This window comes from Gallus gallus, chromosome 1 (genome assembly GCF_016699485.2).
Source record: "Gallus gallus isolate bGalGal1 chromosome 1, bGalGal1.mat.broiler.GRCg7b, whole genome shotgun sequence".
Lineage (NCBI taxonomy): Eukaryota > Metazoa > Chordata > Aves > Galliformes > Phasianidae > Gallus > Gallus gallus.
The window spans coordinates 83,407,169-83,419,188 of NC_052532.1; positions in this window are offsets into that span (position 1 = coordinate 83,407,169).

The window sequence follows — 12,020 nt, forward strand, 5'->3', positions numbered from 1 at the left end:
GAAAAGAACGGAAAGAACGGAAAGAACGGAAAGAACCTCCACAGAGACAGAAACATAGGGCAGAAAATTAGGTGACAGTTCGAAAACAACAACGCAAAGAACGCAAAGAACGCAAAGAACGCAAAGAACGCAAAGAACGCAAAGAACGCAAAGAACGCAAAGAACGCAAAGAACGCAAAGAACGCAAAGAACGCAAAGAACGCAAAGAACGCAAAGAACGCAAAGAACGCAAAGAACGCAAAGAACGCAAAGAACGCAAAGAACGCAAAGAACGCAAAGAACGCAAAGAACGCAAAGAACGCAAAGAACGCAAAGAACGCAAAGAACGCAAAGAACGCAAAGAACGCAAAGAACGCAAAGAACGCAAAGAACGCAAAGAACGCAAAGAACGCAAAGAACGCAAAGAACGCAAAGAACGCAAAGAACGCAAAGAACGGAAAGAACGGAAAGAACCTCCACAGAGACAGAAACATAGGGCAGAAAATTAGGTGACAGTTCGAAAACAACAACGCAAAGAACGCAAAGAACGCAAAGAACGCAAAGAACGCAAAGAACGCAAAGAACGCAAAGAACGCAAAGAACGCAAAGAACGCAAAGAACGCAAAGAACGCAAAGAACGCAAAGAACGCAAAGAACGCAAAGAACGCAAAGAACGCAAAGAACGCAAAGAACGCAAAGAACGCAAAGAACGCAAAGAACGCAAAGAACGCAAAGAACGCAAAGAACGCAAAGAACGCAAAGAACGCAAAGAACGCAAAGAACGCAAAGAACGCAAAGAACGCAAAGAACGCAAAGAACGCAAAGAACGCAAAGAACGCAAAGAACGCAAAGAACGCAAAGAACGCAAAGAACGCAAAGAACCTCCACAGAGACAGAAACATAGGGCAGAAAATTAGGTGACAGTTCGAAAACAACAACGCAAACAACGCAAACAACGCAAACAACGCAAACAACGCAAACAACGCAAACAACGCAAACAACGCAAAGAACCTCCACAGAGACAGAAACATAGGGCAGAAAATTAGGTGACAGTTCGAAAACAACAACGCAAAGAACGGAAAGAACCTCCACAGAGACAGAAACATAGGGCAGAAAATTAGGTGACAGTTCAAAAACAACAACAGAAAGAACGGAAAGAACGGAAAGAACCTCCACAGAGACAGAAACATAGGGCATAAATTAGGTGACAGTTCAAAAACAACAATAGAAAGAACGGAAAGAACCTCCACAGAGACAGAAACATAGGGCAGAAAATTAGGTGACAGGTCAAAAACAACAAAAAGAACGGAAAGAACGGAAAGAACGGAAAAAACGGAAAAAAACGGAAAGAACGGAAAGAACGGAAAGAACGGAAAGAACGGAAAGAACGGAAAGAACGGAAAGAACGGAAAGAACGGAAAGAACGGAAAGAACGGAAAGAACGGAAAGAACGGAAAGAACGGAAAGAACGGAAAGAACGGAAAGAACGGAAAGAACGGAAAGAACGGAAAGAACGGAAAGAACGGAAAGAACGGAAAGAACGGAAAGAACGGAAAGAACGGAAAGAACGGAAAGAACGGAAAGAACGGAAAGAACGGAAAGAACGGAAAGAACCTCCACAGTGACAGAAACATAGGGCAGAAAACTAGGTGACAGTTCAAAAAAAACGGAAAGAACGGAAAAAACGGAAAGAACGGAATAACCTCCACAGAGACAGAAACACGGGGCAGAAAATTAGGTGACAGTTCTAAAACAACAACAGAAAGAACGGAAAGAACGGAAAGAACCTCCACAGAGACAGAAACATAGGGCAGAAAATTAGGTGACAGTTCAAAAACAACAATAGAAAGAACGCAAACAACGCAAACAACGCAAACAACGCAAACAACGCAAACAACGCAAACAACGCAAACAACGCAAACAACGCAAACAACGCAAACAACGCAAACAACGCAAACAACGCAAACAACGCAAACAACGCAAACAACGCAAACAACGCAAACAACGCAAACAACGCAAACAACGCAAACAACGCAAACAACGCAAAGAACCTCCACAGAGACAGAAACATAGGGCAGAAAATTAGGAGACAGTACAAAAAGAACGGAAAGAACGGAAAGAACGGAAAGAACGGAAAGAACGGAAAGAACGGAAAGAACGGAAAGAACGGAAAGAACGGAAAGAACGGAAAGAACGGAAAGAACGGAAAGAACGGAAAGAACGGAAAGAACGGAAAGAACGGAAAGAACGGAAAGAACCTCCACAGAGACAGAAACATTGGGCAGAATATTAGGTGACAGTTCAAAAAGAACGGAAAGAACGGAAAGAACGGAAAGAACCTCCACAGAGACAGAAACACGGGGCAGGAAATCAGGTGACAGTTCGGAAAGAACAGAAAGAACCTCCACAGAGACAGAAACATAGGGCAGAAAATTAGGTGACAGTTCAAAAACAACAACAGAAAGAACGGAATGAACGGAAAGAACGGAAAGAAACTCCACAGAGACAGAAACATAGGGCAGAAAATTAGGAGACAGTTCAAAAACAACAAAAGGAACGGAGAGAACGGAGAGAACGGAGAGAACCTCCACAGAGACAGAAACATAGGGCAGAAAATTAGGTTACAGTTCTAAAACAACAACAGAAAGAACGGAAAGAACGGAAAGAACCTCCACAGAGACAGAAACATAAGGCAGAAAATTAGGTGACAGTTCAAAAACAACAACAGAAAGAACGGAAAGAACGGAAAGAACCTCCACAGAGACAGAAACATAGGGCATAAAATTAGGTGACAGTTCAAAAACAACAATAGAAAGAACGGAAAGAACCTCCACAGCGACAGAAACATAGGGCAGAAAATTAGGTGAAAGTTCAAAAACAACAAAAAGAACGGAAAGAACGGAAAGAACGGAAAGAACGGAAAGAACGGAAAGAACGGAAAGAACGGAAAGAACGGAAAGAACGGAAAGAACGGAAAGAACGGAAAGAACGGAAAGAACGGAAAGAACGGAAAGAACGGAAAGAACGGAAAGAACGGAAAGAACGGAAAGAACGGAAAGAACGGAAAGAACGGAAAGAACGGAAAGAACGGAAAGAACGGAAAGAACGGAAAGAACCTCCACAGTGACAGAAATATAGGGCAGAAAACTAGGTGACAGTTCAAAAAAAACGGAAAGAACGGAAAAAAACGGAAAGAACGGAAAGAACCTCCACAGAGACAGAAACACGGGGCAGAAAATTAGGTGACAGTTCGGAAAGAACGGAAAGAACCTCCACAGAGACAGAAACATAGGGCAGAAAATTTGGTGACAGTTCAAAAACAACAACAGAAAGAACGGAAAGAACGGAAAGAACCTCCACAGAGACAGAAACATAGGGCAGAAAATTAGGTGACAGTTCAAAAACAGCAACGCAAAGAACGCAAAGAACGCAAAGAACGCAAAGAACGCAAAGAACGCAAAGAACGCAAAGAACGCAAAGAACGCAAAGAACGCAAAGAACGCAAAGAACGCAAAGAACGCAACGCAAAGAACGCAAAGAACGCAAAGAACGCAAAGAACGCAAAGAACGCAAAGAACGCAAAGAACGCAAAGAACGCAAAGAACGCAAAGAACGCAAAGAACGCAAAGAACGCAAAGAACGCAAAGAACGCAAAGAACGCAAAGAACGCAAAGAACGCAAAGAACGCAAAGAACGCAAAGAACGCAAAGAACGCAAAGAACGCAAAGAACGCAAAGAACGCAAAGAACGCAAAGAACGCAAAGAACGCAAAGAACGCAAAGAACGCAAAGAACGCAAAGAACGCAAAGAACGCAAAGAACGCAAAGAACGCAAAGAACGCAAAGAACGCAAAGAACGCAAAGAACGCAAAGAACGCAAAGAACGCAAAGAACGCAAAGAACGCAAAGAACGCAAAGAACGCAAAGAACGCAAAGAACCTCCACAGAGACAGAAACATTGGGCAGAAAATTAGGTGACAGTTCAAAAACAACAACAGAAAGAACGGAAAGAACGGAAAGAACCTCCACAAAAACAGAAACATAGTGCAGAAAATTAGGTCACAGTTCAAAAACAGCAAAAAGAACCGAAAGAACGGACAGAACGGAAAGAACAGAAAGAACCTCCACAGAGACAGAAACATAGGGCAGAAAATTAGGTGACAGTTCAAAAACAACAAAAGGAACGGAAAGAACGGAAAGAACCTCCACAGAGACAGAAACATAGAACAGAAAATTAGGTGACAGTTCAAAAACAGCAACGCAAAGAACGGAAAGAACCTCCACAGAGACAGAAACATAGGGCAGAAAATCAGGTGACAGTTCAAAAACAGCAAAAAGAACCGAAAGAACGGACAGAACGGAAAGAACAGAAAGAACCTCCACAGAGACAGAAACATAGGGCAGAAAATTAGGTGACAGTTCAAAAACAACAAAAGGAACGGAAAGAACGGAAAGAACCTCCACAGAGACAGAAACATAGAACAGAAAATTAGGTGACAGTTCAAAAACAGCAACGCAAAGAACGGAAAGAACCTCCACAGAGACAGAAACATAGGGCAGAAAATCAGGTGACAGTTCAAAAACAGCAACGCAAAGAACGCAAAGAACGCAAAGAACGCAAAGAACGCAAAGAACGCAAAGAACGCAAAGAACGCAAAGAACGCAAAGAACGCAAAGAACGCAAAGAACGCAAAGAACGCAAAGAACGCAAAGAACGCAAAGAACGCAAAGAACGCAAAGAACGCAAAGAACGCAAAGAACGCAAAGAACGCAAAGAACGCAAAGAACGCAAAGAACGCAAAGAACGCAAAGAACGCAAAGAACGCAAAGAACGCAAAGAACGCAAAGAACGCAAAGAACGCAAAGAACGCAAAGAACGCAAAGAACGCAAAGAACGCAAAGAACGCAAAGAACGCAAAGAACGCAAAGAACGCAAAGAACGCAAAGAACGCAAAGAACGCAAAGAACGCAAAGAACGCAAAGAACGCAAAGAACGCAAAGAACGCAAAGAACGCAAAGAACGCAAAGAACGCAAAGAACGCAAAGAACGCAAAGAACGCAAAGAACGCAAAGAACGCAAAGAACGCAAAGAACGCAAAGAACGCAAAGAACGCAAAGAACGCAAAGAACGCAAAGAACGCAAAGAACGCAAAGAACGCAAAGAACGCAAAGAACGCAAAGAACGCAAAGAACGCAAAGAACGCAAAGAACGCAAAGAACGCAAAGAACGCAAAGAACGCAAAGAACGCAAAGAACCTCCACAAAGACAGAAACATAGGGCACAAAATTAGGTGACACTTCAAAAACAACAACGCAAACAACGCAAACAACGCAAACAACGCAAACAACGCAAACAACGCAAACAACGCAAACAACGCAAACAACGCAAACAACGCAAAGAACCTCCACAGAGACAGAAACATAGGGCAGAAAATTAGGTGACAGTTCGAAAACAACAACGCAAAGAACGGAAAGAACCTCCACAGAGACAGAAACATAGGGCAGAAAATTAGGTGACAGTTCAAAAACAACAACAGAAAGAACGGAAAGAACGGAAAGAACCTCCACAGAGACAGAAACATAGGGCATAAATTAGGTGACAGTTCAAAAACAACAATAGAAAGAACGGAAAGAACCTCCACAGAGACAGAAACATAGGGCAGAAAATTAGGTGACAGGTCAAAAACAACAAAAAGAACGGAAAGAACGGAAAGAACGGAAAGAACGGAAAGAACGGAAAGAACGGAAAGAACGGAAAGAACGGAAAGAACGGAAAGAACGGAAAGAACGGAAAGAACGGAAAGAACGGAAAGAACGGAAAGAACGGAAAGAACGGAAAGAACGGAAAGAACGGAAAGAACGGAAAGAACGGAAAGAACGGAAAGAACGGAAAGAACGGAAAGAACGGAAAGAACGGAAAGAACGGAAAGAACGGAAAGAACGGAAAGAACCTCCACAGTGACAGAAACATAGGGCAGAAAACTAGGTGACAGTTCAAAAAAAACGGAAAGAACGGAAAAAAACGGAAAGAACGGAATAACCTCCACAGAGACAGAAACACGGGGCAGAAAATTAGGTGACAGTTCTAAAACAACAACAGAAAGAACGGAAAGAACGGAAAGAACCTCCACAGAGACAGAAACATAGGGCAGAAAATTAGGTGACAGTTCAAAAACAACCACAGAAAGAACGGAAAGAATGGAACGAACCTCCACAGAGACAGAAACATAGGGCAGAAAATTAGGTGACAGTTCAAAAACAACAACAGAAAGAACGGAAAGAACGGAAAGTACCTCCACAGAGACAGAAACTTAGGGCAGAAAATTAGGTGACAGTTCAAAAACAACAACAGAAAGAACGGAAAGAACGGAAAGTACCTCCACAGAGACAGAAACATAGAGCAGAAAATTAGGTGACAGTTCAAATACAACAACAGAAAGAACGGAAAGAACGGAAAGAACCTCCACAAAGAAAGAAACATAGGGCAGAAAATTAGGTGACAGTTCAAAAACAACAACGGAAAGAACGGAAAGAACGGAAAGAACGGAAAGAACGGAAAGAACGGAAAGAACGGAAAGAACGGAAAGAACGGAAAGAACGGAAAGAACGGAAAGAACGGAAAGAACGGAAAGAACCTCCACAGAGACAGAAACATAGGGCAGAAAATTAGGTGACAGTTTAAAAGCAACAACAGAAAGAACGGAAAGAACGGAAAGAACCTCCACAGAGACAGAAACATAGGGCAGAAAATTAGGTGACACTTCAAAAACAACAACAGAAAGAACGGAAAGAACGGAAAGAACCTCCACAGAGACAGAAACATAGGGCAGAAAATTAGGTGACAGTTCAAAAACAACAACAGAAAGAACGGAAAGAACGGAAAGAACCTCCACAGAGACAGAAACATAGGGCAGAAAATTAGGTGACAGTTTAAAAGCAACAACAGAAAGAACGGAAAGAACCTCCACAGAGACAGAAACATAGGGCAGAAAATTAGGTGACACTTCAAAAACAACAACAGAAAGAACGGAAAGAACGGAAAGAACCTCCACAGAGACAGAAACATAGGGCAGAAAATTAGGTGACAGTTCAAAAACAACAACAGAAAGAACGGAAAGAACGGAAAGAACCTCCACAGAGACAGAAACATAGGGCAGAAAATTAGGTGACAGTTTAAAAGCAACAAGAGAAAGAACGGAAAGAACGGAAAGAACCTCCACAGAGACAGAAACATAGGGCAGAAAATTAGGTGACAGTTCAAAAACAACAACAGAAAGAACGTAAAGAACGGAAAGAACCTCCACAGAGACAGAAACATAGGGCACAAAATTAGGTGACAGGTCAAGACCAACAACGGAAGGAACGGAAAGAATGGAAAGAACCTCCACAGAGACACAAACATAGGGCAGAAAATTAGGTGACAGTTCAAAAACAATAACAGAAAGAACGGAAAGAATGGAACGAACCTCCACAGAGACAGAAACATAGGGCATAAAATTAGGTGACAGTTCAAAAACAACAACGGAAAGAACGGAAAGAACGGAAAGAACGGAAAGAACGGAAAGAACGGAAAGAACGGAAAGAACGGAAAGAACGGAAAGAACGGAAAGAACGGAAAGAACGGAAAGAACGGAAAGAACGGAAAGAACGGAAAGAACGGAAAGAACGGAAAGAACGGAAAGAACGGAAAGAACCTCCACAGAGACAGAAACTTAAGGCAAAAAATTAGGTGACAGTTCAAAAACAAGAACGGAAGGAACGGAAGGAACGGAAGGAACGGAAGGAACGGAAGGAACGGAAGGAACGGAAGGAACGGAAGGAACGGAAGGAACGGAAGGAACGGAAGGAACGGAAGGAACGGAAGGAACGGAAGGAACGGAAGGAACGGAAGGAACGGAAGGAACGGAAGGAACGGAAGGAACGGAAGGAACGGAAGGAACGGAAGGAACGGAAGGAACGGAAGGAACGGAAGGAACGGAAGGAACGGAAGGAACGGAAGGAACCTCCACAGAGACAGAAACATAGGGCAGAAAATTAGGTGACAGTTCAAAAACAACAACGGAAGGAACGGAAGGAACGGAAGGAACGGAAGGAACGGAAGGAACGGAAGGAACGGAAGGAACGGAAGGAACGGAAGGAACGGAAGGAACGGAAGGAACGGAAGGAACGGAAGGAACGGAAGGAACGGAAGGAACGGAAGGAACGGAAGGAACGGAAGGAACGGAAGGAACGGAAGGAACGGAAGGAACGGAAGGAACGGAAGGAACGGAAGGAACGGAAGGAACGGAAGGAACGGAAGGAACGGAAGGAACGGAAGGAACGGAAGGAACGGAAGGAACGGAAGGAACGGAAGGAACCTCCACAGAGACAGAAACATAAGGAAAAAATTAGGTGACAGTTCAAAAACAAGAACGGAAAGAACGGAAAGAACGGAAAGAACGGAAAGAACGGAAAGAACGGAAAGAACGGAAAGAACGGAAAGAACGGAAAGAACGGAAAGAACGGAAAGAACGGAAAGAACGGAAAGAACGGAAAGAACGGAAAGAACGGAAAGAACGGAAAGAACGGAAAGAACGGAAAGAACGGAAAGAACCTCCACAGAGACAGAAACATAGGGCAGAAAATTAGGTGACAGTTCAAAAACAACAACGGAAAGAACGGAAAGAACGGAAAGAACGGAAAGAACGGAAAGAACGGAAAGAACGGAAAGAACGGAAAGAACGGAAAGAACGGAAAGAACGGAAAGAACGGAAAGAACGGAAAGAACCTCCACAGAGACAGAAACATAGGGCAGAAAATTAGGTGACAGTTCAAAAACAACAACGGAAAGAACGGAAAGAACGGAAAGAACGGAAAGAACGGAAAGAACGGAAAGAACGGAAAGAACGGAAAGAACGGAAAGAACGGAAAGAACGGAAAGAACGGAAAGAACGGAAAGAACGGAAAGAACGGAAAGAACGGAAAGAACGGAAAGAACGGAAAGAACGGAAAGAACGGAAAGAACGGAAAGAACGGAAAGAACGGAAAGAACGGAAAGAACGGAAAGAACGGAAAGAACGGAAAGAACGGAAAGAACGGAAAGAACGGAAAGAACGGAAAGAACGGAAAGAACGGAAAGAACGGAAAGAACGGAAAGAACGGAAAGAACGGAAAGAACCTCCACAGAGACAGAAACATAGGGCAGAAAATTAGGTGACAGTTCAAAAACAACAACTAAAAGAACGGAAAGAACGGAAAGAACGGAAAGAACCTCCACAGAGACAGAAACATTGGGCAGAATATTAGGTGACAGTTCAAAAACAACAACGGAAAGAACGGAAAGAACGGAAAGAACGGAAAGAACGGAAAGAACGGAAAGAACGGAAAGAACGGAAAGAACGGAAAGAACGGAAAGAACGGAAAGAACGGAAAGAACGGAAAGAACGGAAAGAACCTCCACAGAGACAGAAACATAGGGCAGAAAATTAGGTGACAGTTCAAAAACAACAAAAAGAACGGAAAGAACGGAAAGAACCTCCACAGAGACAGAAACATAGGGCAGAAAATTAGGTGACAGTTCAAAAACAACAACAGAACGAACGGAAAGAACGGAAAGAACCTCCACAGAGACAGAAACATAGGGCAGAAAATTAGGTGACAGTTCAAAAAGAACAGAAAGAACGGAAAGAACGGAAAGAACGGAAAGAACGGAAAGAACGGAAAGAACGGAAAGAACGGAAAGAACGGAAAGAACGGAAAGAACGGAAAGAACGGAAAGAACGGAAAGAACGGAAAGAACGGAAAGAACGGAAAGAACGGAAAGAACGGAAAGAACGGAAAGAACGGAAAGAACCTCCACAGAGACAGAAACATAGAGCAGAAAATTAGGTGAGAGTTCAAAAACAACAAAGGAAAGAACGCAAAGAACGGAAAGAACGGAAAGAACGGAAAGAACGGAAAGAACGGAAAGAACGGAAAGAACGGAAAGAACGGAAAGAACGGAAAGAACGGAAAGAACCTCCACAGAGACAGAAATATAGGGCAGAAAATTAGGTGACAGTTCAAAAACAACAACGGAAAGAACGGAAAGAACGGAAAGAACGGAAAGAACGGAAAGAACGGAAAGAACGGAAAGAACGGAAAGAACGGAAAGAACGGAAAGAACGGAAAGAACGGAAAGAACGGAAAGAACGGAAAGAACGGAAAGAACGGAAAGAACGGAAAGAACGGAAAGAACGGAAAGAACGGAAAGAACGGAAAGAACGGAAAGAACGGAAAGAACGGAAAGAACGGAAAGAACGGAAAGAACGGAAAGAACCTCCACAGAGACAGAAACATAGGGCAGAAAATTAGGCGGCAGTTCAAAAAGAACAACTAAAAGAACGGAAAGAACGGAAAGAACGGAAAGAACGGAAAGAACGGAAAGAACGGAAAGAACGGAAAGAACGGAAAGAACGGAAAGAACGGAAAGAACGGAAAGAACGGAAAGAACGGAAAGAACGGAAAGAACGGAAAGAACGGAAAGAACGGAAAGAACGGAAAGAACGGAAAGAACGGAAAGAACGGAAAGAACGGAAAGAACCTCCACAGAGACAGAAACATAAGGCAGAAAATTAGGCGGCAGTTCAAAAAGAACAACTAAAACAACGGAAAGAACGGAAAGAACGGAAAGAACGGAAAGAACGGAAAGAACGGAAAGAACCTCCACAGAGACAGAAACATAGGGCAGAAAATTAGGTGACAGTTCAAAAACAACAAAAAGAACGGAAAGAACGGAAAGAACCTCCACAGAGACAGAAACATAAGGCAGAAAATTAGGTGACAGTTCAAAAACAACAACAGAACGAACGGAAAGAACGGAAAGAACCTCCACAGAGACAGAAACATAGGGCAGAAAATTAGGTGACAGTTCAAAAACAACGGAAAGAACGGAAAGAACGGAAAGAACGGAAAGAACGGAAAGAACGGAAAGAACGGAAAGAACGGAAAGAACGGAAAGAACGGAAAGAACGGAAAGAACGGAAAGAACGGAAAGAACGGAAAGAACGGAAAGAACGGAAAGAACGGAAAGAACGGAAAGAACGGAAAGAACGGAAAGAACGGAAAGAACGGAAAGAACGGAAAGAACGGAAAGAACGGAAAGAACGGAAAGAACGGAAAGAACGGAAAGAACGGAAAGAACGGAAAGAACGGAAAGAACGGAAAGAACGGAAAGAACGGAAAGAACGGAAAGAACGGAAAGAACGGAAAGAACGGAAAGAACGGAAAGAACGGAAAGAACGGAAAGAACGGAAAGAACGGAAAGAACGGAAAGAACGGAAAGAACGGAAAGAACGGAAAGAACGGAAAGAACGGAAAGAACGGAAAGAACGGAAAGAACGGAAAGAACGGAAAGAACGGAAAGAACCTCCACAGAGACAGAAACATAGAGCACAAAATTACATGAGAGTTCAAAAACAACAACGGAAAGAACGGAAAGAACCTCCACAGAGACAGAAACATAGGGCAGAAAATTAGGTGACACTTCAAAAACAACAACAGAAAGAACGGAAAGAACGGGAAGAACCTCCACAGAGACAGAAACATAGGGCAGAAAATTAGGTGACACTTCAAAAACAACAACAGAAAGAACGGAAAGAACGGAACGAACCTCCACAGAGACAGAAACATAAGGCAGAAAATTAGGTGACAGTTCAAAAACAACAACAGAAAGAACGGAAAGAACGGAAAGAACCTCCACAGAGACAGAAACATAGGGCAGAAAATTAGGTGACAGTTTAAAAGCAACAACAGAAAGAACGGAAAGAACGGAAAGAACGGAAAGAACGGAAAGAACGGAAAGAACGGAAAGAACGGAAAGAACGGAAAGAACGGAAAGAACCTCCACAGAGACAGAAACATAGAGCACAAAATTACATGAGAGTTCAAAAACAACAACGGAAAGAACGGAAAGAACCTCCACAGAGACAGAAACATAGGGCAGAAAATTAGGTGACACTTCAAAAACAACAACAGAAAGAACGGAAAGAACGGGAAGAACCTCCACAGAGACAGAAACATAGG